Here is a 14,128-nt window from a genome sequence, read left to right on the forward strand (position 1 = left end):
CATATAAATTTGTACCAAATAAATAAATAAATACCGTTTATGAGTGGTGTGGAATAGTTACCATCCCATAGAACTTATTTTCTTTGGAGCCAGCCTGATAGAAAACCCAGTAAGGTAAGGAGTACTGCTAGCTGTATCGAGTATTTTAAACCTCAGGTGAGCGATTTCCCTATGAATTTTCGATATTTCTCACGAAAAGCAGAGGTTTGAGCTAAAAATTTTTTTTTCCAAAATTAATCTGGATTGGGGGGAGTCAGTGGTGGAAAATCGGTCGGGACGGGGCGGGTTAAGGTTACTCAACTAAGTGGATATGGAATCAAATACACTGGGTTCCGAAGAAGCATTGGGGGAGCGACAGACTACACACATATATTTGGTTATCTTGACAATTAGCTTAAACAATTAGTAACCAAAACTGGATAATGTGAAGTTTAAATTAGTGTCAACTGCATATTGGGATTTGACATAAATCAGGTGCCACCCTTATTACGGAAGTTTGTAAGGAGATGGTAACCGGGAAAATAAAATGGGGATATATCAGTAGAGGGTGAGATTTGTGGTTCTGTGAGGAAAAGGACCAAAGGAGATATGGACTGAAGGAAAAAATGAACTGAGTTAAAATTTGTGATAAGGCTGTGGATATTGGTGAAGAATAAGGCTGCACTTTCACGTCTCCGCTGACGAGCATTACAGGAAATTGCAACAGTCGCTGCCGGCACAGTCGTTTGATGGCGACCAGGAGGACCCTGTGCCGCCGCCCCTACCCTGCCGGTGGTGGCAATCCGAGTTACCACCTCATTCAATAGTACCATTGCGGCGGCCATTGCTAAAGAGAGTGAATAGAAGGTGTGATATGTTATGCACATGTAGTGTGGTGTAGACAGTTGAAGGTAGAGGTATTAAGAGAGAATGCTGGCCTAATCTCTATGTATATGAATGCACTGAAAATGTTCAGCAAAGGGAGATGGTCAGGATCAAATCCTGAGGGCTGGTGAAACGGGAGCTCCAGCTCTCCCTATCACCAGCTTGCCATCCACCTCGTGAGTACTGCCCTGTTCGACTGATGCTACGGAATTTTAAAGTGAGGGGTATGCGACTGGTTGGTAGGATTATGAAACTGGTGTCAGCGGGGTATGAGAGTGGTGTAAGTTGGGTATGAAAGTGGTGTGAGTGGGACGAGAAAGTGGTAAGAGAGTTGTGGTTTAAGACACTGGTATGAATAGACTGAGTGATATGAAAGGGTTACCGCGGTGTGAGGTTTGAATGGGGTGTTAGAATGATGTGACAGTTGTAGGCTACTGTGGGTGGTGTAAAAGAGTTGTGAGGGTTGGGGTGAGGAATGAGTACGTTGAGTGGGATACTTGTGTCATAAAATGGTGAGGCTTGATATGACTGAGCTATGGACATAAACATGACAGTCCGATCCCTGAGGCCTAGCAGTCCTCCTTGTGCTAAACACCCTTGACATATCACTGCTTTGGCGATAATATCCACCGTTGGTTTTTAATTAATGTGTGGCCTGTCTCAACCAGAAAAGGTGTAAAGGTATTTGCTGCGGTGTTTTTATGACAAGTTAGCGGGTCTTAGAGAAGATAAAGTTATGCCTATTTTGCCGAAATTCATGTAGAAAAACGGCTTTATATATCAAATCGGAATCGTACTCACATCTCTTCGGATAGCAGACCACTTCACAAACCACTTGACTTACGTACAGTACTCTGACGGTGTGTGTGTGTTGTGAGAGTGGTGTGAGGAGATGGTGTGAGTGGATGGAAATGTTATGTTTGGGAACACTGTGCTAACTGACAGTGTAGAAGACTGATGAGAGAGGAGGGTGGAGGGTGAGTGCTCGAGTGAGAAACAGAAAGTGAGGGTGAGGGTGAATATGTGCGTGTGTGTGTGTGTGTGTGTGTGTGTGTGTGTGTGTGTGTGTGTGTGTGTGTGTGTGAGAGAGAGAGAGAGAGAGAGAGAGAGAGAGAGAGAGACAGAAAGACAGACAGACAGAGAGACAGACAGACAGACAGACAGAAGCCAGACATACATACAGACAGACAGACAAACAGACAGACAGACAGATGCCCAGGGAAAAAGACTGGTAATAATGTATCTGTGTAATTGTAAGGATAGACTGGTGTGTGAATCTGTGTGATAAAATACTGAGTGGTGAACTTTGGAGATTTCTCCTGTGATTACTAGGACGTCAATGGTACTTCACACTTTCTACTTACGAAAGGTCTCTTGTATTGGAGGGACTAAAGAAGGCTTATTATGATCTTTCTAGTTTGACTTTTCTCCCATAGACTAAATACTGTACTTATTATTCGGCGTCCACAAGCATTTAAGAAAACAACGATACCAGATTATTTGAGTTGTCTCTTTCAGTCAAAGTGTTGTATATTCTTGCTTCTACAGGACGATATTATTCATATTAGAAGAGCACCATTCTGTTGATGTTGATGAAGGGTATTTCAGGTGGTAACAAGAAAAAAACATAATAGACCTCCTTGTGGGGAAAAGGTTTCATTAAACGTCAGTGAGTTAGCTAGTTAGAATCACGAAAGAGAAAAGGATCATCATACTCCTCCACATTCACACTTTAAACATTATCCTGACTCACTTTGATTGAATCCAGAAACAAAGATAGAAGAGCACAATGTGGGAAACTCTCAACAGTAAACCAGGTAAATGAGTCTCATAATTATCCAGACATCATTAAAATCTCCTGAGTCTTGGCTCAGTTTCATTCACCTTTTTCTTAATTTATTTATTTATTGTAGTTCGCTCTGCATATCCTCGTACTTGTGGAACAGCTAATAAAAAGAGAGCCATATCCAAGTCATGTGCTTCTCTTTACATATTCCATCCAGCCAAGTCGATCTCCTGGAAGTTGCCTAATTTCATCGCCCTCCATACCTCTCTTCCTCGTAAATTCAATAACCACACCTCGCCACCTTCTTGGTTTAGCACGTCTCGCCCCACAACCATTCTAATCTCCCTTGCGTAGTCTCCGTTTCACCGCCTTTTCTTTATCAGTTTTGTCCACTTGACCATACCATTTATGCACAATCTTTCGGTCTCTATGATCAACACTACTCCTTATCTTTCGCGAAACACATTTTAATTATCCTGTCATCATTACGCACTCCATACACATTCCTCAGTTGTCCCATTCTCACTGCTCTTTCTCTTGACGTTTCACGCTCGTGCCATGTCAGCCTCAGCGCATATATTCGTATTTCATATTAATATGGGCACTAACATGCTTTACTGCCTCCATATTCATGCCTCCATTTTATAGTAAACCCTTCATAGCACCATGGCATTTTTTTTCCCCTGAGTCACAGTATTTTCCATGAATTTTCTACATTCACGTGTTTTATTGTACGACACCTCCGTACTTAAATGCATGCAACATTTCAGGTTTCTCTCCATTTGCTAGTATGACACACTGCAGGTTACCATTTCTCTCAACAGCGAACATCTTGCACTTATCCATAATGACGTACAGTATTTTCAAAGCATCTAATACACACTACAACAATCGGCACGTATTCACAAAGATGCAGGTCACCATTAGCATGTAACAAAGATCCATTTGCATACATCTGATTTATGATATTGCTCTCACCACCATTAAATACCATTTTGAGTCCCATTCCTCAGACTAAGGCTGTAACCTCTCCCAATGCCATATATATATATATATATATATATATATATATATATATATATATATATATATATATATATATATATGTATATATATATGTATATATATATATATATATATATATATATATATATATATATATATATATATATATATATATACAGGGTGTAAAAAGTCTGGACTCTTAGGCGGTTCATAATGGAAGCAAGGTTTAGTATAAAATGAAGTTTAATTAACCATACACCATTGACTACTCCCTCTTCTATTGTCAACTTATCTACCACGGTATAAGACTCTGAAAAAAATATATATATATATATATATATTTTCCCCATATTAAACTGCCTATGGGTCCAGACCTCTGCACCAGCCTGTACATACTGCACTGTCACGGGGAGACCACACAACCCTGTTTCGCTGCAGTACTGATAACAGTCCGGGAAACAAATATATCTGGAAACAACTGAAAAGAGGGGAGAGAATAGCCTTAAACAAATGTAATAAAGGAAAGAGGTATGGAAGTGAGTGAGAGAGAGAGAGAGAGAGAGAGAGAGAGAGAGAGAGAGAGAGAGAGAGAGAGAAGGAAAATGTGTATGAGATTTCTGGAAAAATTTATGTGTGGGGGAGGGTGTGGTAGAGGAGGATGGTTGCGATGAGATGGATGGATAGATAGAAAGACAGGCAGATAGATAGACAGAAAAATAGACAGAGGATGGATAAATTGAGGCTCAAATGAATGGTTGATGAGTAGATAGACAGATAGAGAGAGACAGATATATAGATAGACTTGAGTTAGAGAGAGAGAGAGAGAGAGAGAGAGAGAGAGAGAGAGAGAGAGAGAGAACTAAAAAAAATAAAAAGAAAGTGCTATACAGTACGTGGGAGAGCAGAAAGGCAGAGATTGGCTGAAGGAATGTAGAGGTTGGATCACAGGGCAGAGAAAAAACGTGATAAATAACACTAGGGAACAGAATGCAGTGAGTGAGAGAACAAAAAAGACAAAAGTGAAGGGCTGGCAGAATGGGTAAGAGTGTTTAGGAGAGTGAGATGAGTAGGGATTTTGCTTTGACGTTCTCATTCCGATGTCGCATTCTTTACTTATGTCTTGCTACCTCTAGACTATGTTATTCAGTTTGGGTGAGCGTCTTTGGAGGGAATGAGACAATTGAGACCATACTTTACTCAACTGGTCTCAAAAGTATTTCAGATCTGGTTAATGTATGGATAATGTTGTTTGTTAATAAGAAAAATGAATTAGCAAGGGTAATGAATAAAACACTTTTTTTTTTTTTTTTTTTGTCACGGAACGGAGTATACTGCGTTTAGCTTAATATTAACTCCGTGGCTTTGTGTACCATTACTTTTATTTTTAGTATTTTCACAGTTTTATTCACCAAAGAAGGCCTTCTTCCATCTGGAAAGGTTAGATTTAGTCGCTGTTAAAGCCATTAAAACATTTCACTCCTCAAGCAGAATATAATAGACTGAAGGTAGCAAAAGGGTACTATTAGAGGAGCATATTGGTGCTGGTTTCTCTCGCACGGTAATATAATGCAAAATATATTTTTCACACATTATTTCCAATTTACTGTGAATTTTCTCTGACAGTTCTTCCACTTTGCACTGTGGCCCTCACTTATTTTAGTGTCCTTCTGGGAGGGAGCATGGGCTAGGGGAGCCAGATTACTTTGCTATTCCTATCATAGCTTCCTCGCAAATGTATCATAACTTTTGCTTCCCATGTGGTTTAGTTGGCTGAGGCACTCCAGTCGCATGTGACCTTTAAGGGTTTACATCCGAAGGTTGGATGGATCGGGTCTACTGCTCATTTAATGTCACTCAGGAAAGAGCGGCTGGTCACCCTCGCCTTATATCTTGGGACTGAATAGCCTAGCCCCTCTCTCTACCTCTCTACCTACCTGCCTATCTATCCATCTATCTATCTATCTATCCATCGAGCTAGCTAGCTTCTTAGTGGCAATAAAAGCTTGAATGATAATAGGTTCTCGTTAACAAGCTGTCTCTCTAGGTCAGATAGTTCTGCTGCAGTTTGCTATCATTTTTTCTTTGAGATTAGCAGGAGTGAGATGTGTCTTGATCTCACAGCACAGTGAATTATTTAAACCGAAGGAAATACTAAGTAATGAGACGTCGGGCGAAAATGTTCTCTATTCGGCAGGAAGAGTAAACACAGTGTCATGACGAATATAATGGATTTTATTGCCAGACGTTTCGACATTTCCCTAATGTCATCTTCAGTGGTCTAAAATGATAAAATTATTAAAATTACTTACAGGGGGGTGGTTGCTTTCTCAGGCAGAGGAACTCCTTGAGAGTGAAATGGCTGGGAAGCATGCCGGCACGTGACTGGCTACAGCATAGCTGGGTCTTTCGGGTGTGGGCAATCAGGCAAGTTAGCTGCCTACTGCGACTGCAACACATTGGCGAGGTGTTCAGGAAGTTAGCCAAAGAAACCTTGATGGACTCTGAAAGAACAATAATGGCCCCCAGTCCCGTGCAGCCCTTAAATGGGCAGGGGGTGCTAAGAATCTCACGGTTGCCTCAATTACAATCTAATTCATTTGTTAATGCAAAAAATACAATTAAAATTGGTAACTGGAATGTGAGAACGCTAAATCATGACGGTAAAATTGATGAGTTAGTGAAGGTTTTTCAAAATTATGGACTTGATATTTGTGCTCTGACAGAAACTAGATTAACTGGAGTTGATAAGTTGGATTTGGAGGATGGTATACGTTTATTGATATCTGGCCGACAGGACGGAATGCATTATCAGGGAGTAGGATTGTTACTGGGTTGTAAGGCAAATAAGGCATTATGTGAGTGGGATCCTATAGATGAGCGATTGTTATACGCACGGTTTAAATCAAATCATGGCAACATCAGTCTCTTTGTGTGTTATGCACCTATTAATGATGCACTCGATGAAAGGAAAGACACATTTTATGAAAAGTTGCAAGAAGGAGTAGGAAGGGTACCTAGACATGATGTTTTGATCTGCGTTGGAGATTTTAATGCAGTAATGGGCTGCTCAAATGAGGGATTTGAGGCATGTATGGGTAAGATGGGAGTTGGTAGTAGGATGAGTGAAAACGGAGTGAGGTTTGGAAGCTTCTGTCTAGCAAATGACTTAGTCATCGGGGGAACACTCTTTCAGCATTGCAATATACACAAGACAACTTGGGTGTCGCCGTGTGGAAAATATAAAAATCAGATTGATCACATCGCTATCAGTAGGAGGCATAGAAGTTCTCTGCTAGATGTTCATGTTAAACGGGGAGCGGATATTGGTAGTGACCATCAACTCGGCATTGCAAAAATAAGGTTTAAACTTAATAATCAGAAGAAGGAAAAATCTGGTGTTGGTAGATACGATATTGTTAAGCTTAGAAGGGAAGGAGAAGAAAAGGAGGAATTCAGATTAGAATGCAGAAATAGGTTTTTGGTGTTGGAAACGTTGGAAGAGGGGGAGAGAAGTGTAGATGAGATGTGGGAGGATGTGAACAAAGTTTTGCATGAGACTGCTGAATGTACGATTGGAAGGAGACATAGATTCAGGAGAAAGAAATGGATATCAGAGGAAACGTGGGATATGATAAAAAGGAGAGGTGAGGCTAAATTGAGGAGTGAGATCCAATGCGTTGATGAACGAGAGATTGAATTAGCAAGAGCTGCGTACTGGAGTTTGAATTCAGAAGTAAGAAGGTTAGCTAGGAGAGATAAAAGAAGATGTGTGGATGAAAAGGTTGCAGAGACTGAAATCTTAATAAACAAAAATGATGGACAGAGTCAAAGAATAGCATATGAATCGATTAGAGAACTGAGTGGTAATGCACGTAAACGCAAGGAAATACCAGTTAGAGACAGGGAAGGAAATTTATTGACCAAAGATGGAGATATTAAAAATACATGGAAAGAGCATTTTGAGACAGTTCTTAATAGACCAATACCACCAGAAGAGGATATACCGTCTGCTCAGGAAGATTTAAATATAGAAACAGGAGAGTTGAGGCTTGCAGAAGTGGAGAAAGCAGTAAAACAGTTAAAGAATAACAAGGCACCAGGGGAGGATGGTTTATTTCCGGAAATGTTTAAAGTGGAGGGGGATAGATTAATAATGATCTTGACCAAGCTATTCAATAAGATATGGGTGACGGGGTTATTACCATCAGTTTGGAAGAATGGTGTAATTGTTAAAATTCCGAAGAAGGGAGACCTGAGTGAATGTGGTAATTGGAGGGGAATCTCTTTGTCACCGATAGCTTTGAAAGTTTTCAGTAGAGTGTTGTTAAATAGGTTGGAGCCAGTGGTTGAGGGTATTCTGAGGGATGAACAGGCTGGTTTTAGAAAGGGACGTGGTTGCAATGATCATATCTTTATAGTTAGGCATTTGATGCAGCAAGTTAATGAAATGAGAGTACCGTTAAGTCTTTGTTTTGTTGATTTTGAAAAGGCTTTTGATAGTGTTTCGAGAGAGACTATGGGGAAGATCATGAGACATTATGGAATACCAGAGGAGTTTGTGAGGGTCATTATGAACATGCATGGGGACACATTTTGTAAAGTGATGGTTGATGGTTGTCTGAGTAATTCGTTTGAAGTCAAGTCCGGAGTAATTCAAGGTGGTGTTCTATCGCCTTTATTATTTATATTGGTCATTGATTACATTATGAAACGTGTTAGAACAGAAACCGGTGCAGGTATACTTTGGGGAGAGAACAGGAAACTTTTGGATTTAGATTATGCAGATGATATAGTTTTGATTTGTGATGGGCCAGAAGAGATGCAGAGAGTGTTGGACTGTTTGGTGAGTGAAGGTCGCAAGGTGGGTTTGGTTATTAATTGTGGAAAAACTGAAATAATCAATATGAATATGGAAAATGCGCAGGAATGTGTAATTGGAGGTATGGTTGTAAAGCAAGTTGATAGGTTTAAATATTTAGGTACTTATTTAGCCAAGGATGGTTCTTTGAACTTTGAATTCGAGGAAAGGTTAAAGAAGGCTAATCAGGCAATGGGAATGCTTAAAAATATTTGGAATAATAACAATTTTTCTGTTCATACAAAAATCAAACTTTATAAGGTAATGGTTAGGAGTATCTTAATTTATGGACACGAGTCTTGGTACAGCACAGTGACTATGGAAAATAAATTCTTGGTGTTTGAAAATAAAGCACTTAGAAGAATATTAGGAGTTAAGTGGTGGGAAAGGATACCAAATAGTAGAATTAGAGAAATAACGGGAGTGCAGCCGATCGATGAATATGTTAGATTCTCACGATGGAAGTGGCTAGGACATGTGTATAGGAGACAGGGAATAGTACGAGGTACACCAGGGTGGGTGGCACTTGGTAGGAGAGGTAGAGGAAGGCCAAAAGAGACGTGGGTGAGGACAATGAGACGGGAAGCTGGAGATGAGTGTTGGGGAGATCTTGAGGAGTTAGCACAAGATAGGATGTGGTGGTGTGAGTTCATCGAGGCCCTATGCATCCCCGAGGGTGCCACAGGAAATGATTGATTTACAAACACAACACTGGTAAATAAGAGAAAACGCATTGAAATTCTTAGAATACCTCAACAGACAGCATAAAAACATTTCCTTCACACTAGAGGCGGAGAAAAATAATAAAACTTTCTTTTTTAGATTTAGTGATTGCGAAAAGCAATGGTAAGCTTCTTTTTTCCATTTTCCGCAAGGCAACTCTTACAGGTTTGGGCACAAGGTTTTTTAGTTTCAGTTATATCAGATACAGGGTCAGTGCTGTAAGGACTCTTATTCACAGAGCATTTTGTCTGTCATCTACATACGTCCCTTTGCATAGTGAAGTAATTTGAGGAAATATTTTGTGAATGATGGTTATAGTGCACATCTGCTTGATAGATTAGTGAATATTTTCGTGAACAAACGATACCAGCCCAAACAGTGTTCCTCTACAGTGAATAAGGAGGTAGTTTACTTAATTTTGCCTTGTCTAGGAGAGATTTCTGAGAATACAGAACAAACTTTATTCAAGAGTTTATCAAAATTTTATCCTAGTATAGATTTTCGGTTCGTTCACCTCAGTTCTTTCAAAGTTGGGTCTTTGTTTCGGTTTAAGGACACTGTGCCAGTTTACCTGCGTTCGTCGGTACTTTACTCATTTGCCTGCCCTAGTTGCCAAATAAGATATACTGGGAGTACATTACGTTCTTTCAAAACACTCACCGCCGAACATATGGGTCAGACTCTGAGAAAACTGGTCGTAGGCTTCAGTCATCACCTTATTCAGCTGTGAGGGAACATAGTGTTCAGTGTGATACTCGTCTTAAAGGTGATCATTTGAAATGCTTGATAGCTGCTCCAGGGACAGTGTAAGAATCTTAGAGTCCTTGTATAATAAATTGCACAAGCCCCAACTTAACAGTACAGTATCATCCTACCTCCTAAACATAGCTTAAGTCTCCCATTTACCACTGCTGTATTTTTAAAGCACTTTGATATTTACATGTAAGTAATTTTAATAATTTTATCATTTTAGACCACTGAAGATGACATTAAGGAAATGTCGAAACGTCTGGCAATAAAATCAATTATGCTCGTCACGACACTGTGTTTACTCTTCCGGCTGAAGATCTGGTTCCCCAGGAACGAGCCAATATCAAGTGTGTTCTATATTCGTAATAAAATACATTATCATATGAGGGTATTTTTTTTAAATCCAAAGTGAATGCTTCCTGAAGAGAGTGGAGGGTGAAAGAACCAGGGACAAAGGATTAAATTAGAAATGACTGGAGGCGTAGGGAGCCAATGCGTTCCTTAGAGAGTAATATAGGCTGGAATTCCTGAAAGAGCAGGGGTTAGGATGCCTGGTGGAAAGAGGTGGGAGATAGAATGGTCAGCGAATTAAATATCTTCCCAGGTAAGTCTGAAGCATATAGAAAAAACTGCAAAGCCTAACAAAGTAATTAACCAGACTAATGTGTATCCCGGATAGTGTTTTATTAGGCAATATATTCACCAAGCCTTATGCATCATTTATACTCTGGCTGTACTGCTGAATTTACAAGTCTTCAGTGAGTCGTACAGTCAGGAAAAAGGGTTAATATTTCACCTCCTTTGTTTTCTTATTTTCATAAGTTTCTGGGTACACAAATGATTCTACTTGATATGATGCGTTAGAGGAATTAGTTGGAGAAGAACATGGAGGCTTTAGGAAGGGAAGAGGTTGTGTAAATCAGATATTCATTCTTAGACCATTAGTGGAAAAGTTTCTAGAGAAGGGAAAGAAATTGTATGCAGCCTTCATGGATTTGGAAAAAGTATATGACAGGGTGGATAGACAAGGATTGTGGAAAGTATTAAGAATATATGGTGTAGATGGGAAGTTGTTGAATGCTGTGAAGAGTATGTATGAGGGTGCTGAGGCTGCAGTGCGTGTGGATGGTGAACTGTGCGAGTTTTTCTATTTGAAGGTTGAGTTGAAAGAGGGATGTGTCATGTCTCCATGGTTGTTCAATCTGTATATGGATGGGGTTATAAAAGAGTTACAAGGTAGGACAGTGGATGTTGGAGTTGCCCTGATGAGAGAGGGCAGTGTTTGGAATCTCCCTGTAGTATTGTTTGCAGATGATACTGTGTTGTTAAATGAAGACGAATGGGAGCTGCAAGGCTTGGAGGATGAGTTTGGGAGAGTGTGTATGAAACGGAATTTAAAGGTGAATGTAGGGAAGAGTAAAGTTGTGGTCTTTGAGAGAGGTGAAGTCAGTGAATGTACAGTCAGGTTGGACGATGAGGAAATGGAAAATGTGAGTATCTTTAAGTACTTGGGTAATGTGATGAGTAAGGATGGAAGTTGGAGGGTGAAGTGCTTGAAAAGGTACAATAAGGAAGAAAGGTTGCTGGTTCCTTGAAGGCAGTGATAAGAAACAGGGAAGTGAGCATGGATGTGAAAAAGTTATTACATGACAGCATTGTGATACCAACTCTGACGTATGGAAGTGAAGGTTGGACGTTGTTGGAGGAACACAAGTCAAGAGTGAGAGCAGTGGAAATGAGTTATTTGAGAGGAGCTTGTGGAGTCACGTGGAGAGACAGACTGACAAATGAGGATGTGAAGGAGCGTTGTGGTGTGGATGTGGATGTGATAGGAAGCATTAGGAGAAACACATTGAGGTGGTTTGTCAATGTGGAGAGGATGGAGAGTGAGGGACTGACGAGGAGAGTGTATGTGAGTGAGGTGGAGGGGGACAGAGGGAGGGGAAGGCCAAGGATGAGATGGAGGAATGGAGTGGAGAGTTATATGAGAGAGGGGTGTGTGAACTGGGAACGGGGCAGTGAAATGGCGGGGGACAGGGTGACGTGGAGGCGATTTGTTTGTAACCACCTCGTATAAGGGGTTAAGGCGTCTGGCAATAGATAGATGATGAGTTAGGAGAAAGAATGATGAGCATATCCTAAATATGAGGTAGACTCTGTGGCACAATAGGCTAATTTCTGTCCCTGATTTTAAAGTACAGTGTGTAGGATATGACAACAGTTATGAATCTCTGTATGTCACTATGTATCTAGAATCTAGATGAACAACCTTTTCACGTCTGCAGCAACAGCAGATACAGCCTTCAATAACACCATCAGTACTATGATTTCAGTACCATGGGACAGACTTTTCTAGCTGATGGAGTTGCATGTAACTAGCAAGAACTAGTAAACAAGATCGTCCTTAGCTGCAAAGGGTAAATATTCATAGGCCCCTATGTCCCATCCTTATCTGAGTAAAATCATCTGGCTCTAGCTGGAGGGCAATACTAGAAATGTTCTAATCACGATGTTGTTAATGGTCATAGTATCAACTATCTTAGTCTCCGATGGTTCATTCTCAGCAGTATAAAATCGTCTGGCGTTAGCTGGAGTAGAACAATAGAGTCTTCCCGACGTGAGAGGTTAAACAGGATAGCAGAGGGGAGTGCAAGGGTTACTGTGTTGTGAGAAAGTGGAGGAGAGGAAAGGATTATGCGGTTTGGGGGAGGGGAGACAATATTACTTTTTTAAAGATGAATGGCAGGGAGTAGATGGGCGTCTTATAGTTATGATCCATATCTTTTAGATCAGCGACATTTGACCACACTCCTCAACTGGAACATCGGACGTGACTGGGTAAACCATGAATGACTAGGAGCTCGGAAATTTATAACACGTACATTTCAGCTCACTCAAATTATTCATTAACAATATTCAGCAACGCACTTTTATCACAGGGATATATTAACTGTTTTTTGCCACGCTACGATTTCGAAGACGAGGTTTCGTTAAATCTTTGTCATGTAAAGAGGATTCTTTGTTATGCGATGATCTCAGGTTTTGTATTCCCACTGGTGGACAATGTGATCCTCTAATCCGGCGATGCTATGCGGTAAATTATTCCTGTAGCAAATTGGGTGAAGTTGCCCTTCTTGTCACTTTTCATTACATAACTACCTCCCTACTTACTTACCTTCCTACCTACTGTATTTCCCTGCCTGGTGCCTACTTACTTTCCAGCCTATTTTACCTCCCTGCCTACTTAACTACTATCCTGCTTTCTAATCTCTCTGGCCACTTACCTTTCTGCCTCCCTACCTGTTTCCCTGCCTGCCTGCCTACCTTAATTACCTACTCACTTGACTTCCTTCCTTTCCCTTCACCTACGGTTCTACCAACCTTCCTGCCGACCTCCCTCCCTACCTCCCTACCTCTTTCCCTGCCGACATCCCTTTCTGGTTGCCTATCTACTTCCCTATCTCCCTACCTACCTACCTATTTACCTGCCTGCTACCTACCTACTTCCGTGTCTACCTAACTATCCAGATCCCTACCAATCTCACTGCCTGCCTCCACCAGCAAATGAACGAAACAGAAGCATATCTAGAATATATATATATATATATATATATATATATATATATATATATATATATATATACCTAGTTCTAATTGCTTTTCTTTCCTTTACAGGTGGTTTTGCATTGAGTGACAAGCCAAATGGTTTCCTGTAAGCCAAGAAACCATTTATAACGCTCGGTGGTAACCATGTAACCAAACCATACTTGCTCTCTACGTGTCAACAAGTGGGTTGGTGGGAGGTTAGTGCCCCTCCCCGTAAAGCAAGTAACTCAAAGGCAAATGGCCACCCATTAAGGGATTATGGCGTCTGGCAATATATATATATATATATATCTTACAATCTGCACGTTTCTAGCCGGTCTACCAATATAGGGATGAGGACATAAATAATCCATTTGAACGTCGTTTCCAGTGATACCAGTGCTGTGCCTATACTTGGGTAAATAAAGACGTTTTTGCTCATAGCGACCTTCGGGTTACTGTGAGTTCGTTTATCACTCCAGCGAGATCACATCGTCAGGAGAAAATTCATTTGACACCCCAATCGACAAAGTCGGTCCTTAATTACTGTGGCGAAA

This window comes from Coenobita brevimanus, chromosome 30 (assembly GCF_032717465.1).
Source record: "Coenobita brevimanus isolate Jiangsu-jjx chromosome 30, ASM3271746v2, whole genome shotgun sequence".
In the NCBI taxonomy this organism is placed as follows: Eukaryota; Metazoa; Arthropoda; class Malacostraca; order Decapoda; family Coenobitidae; genus Coenobita; species Coenobita brevimanus.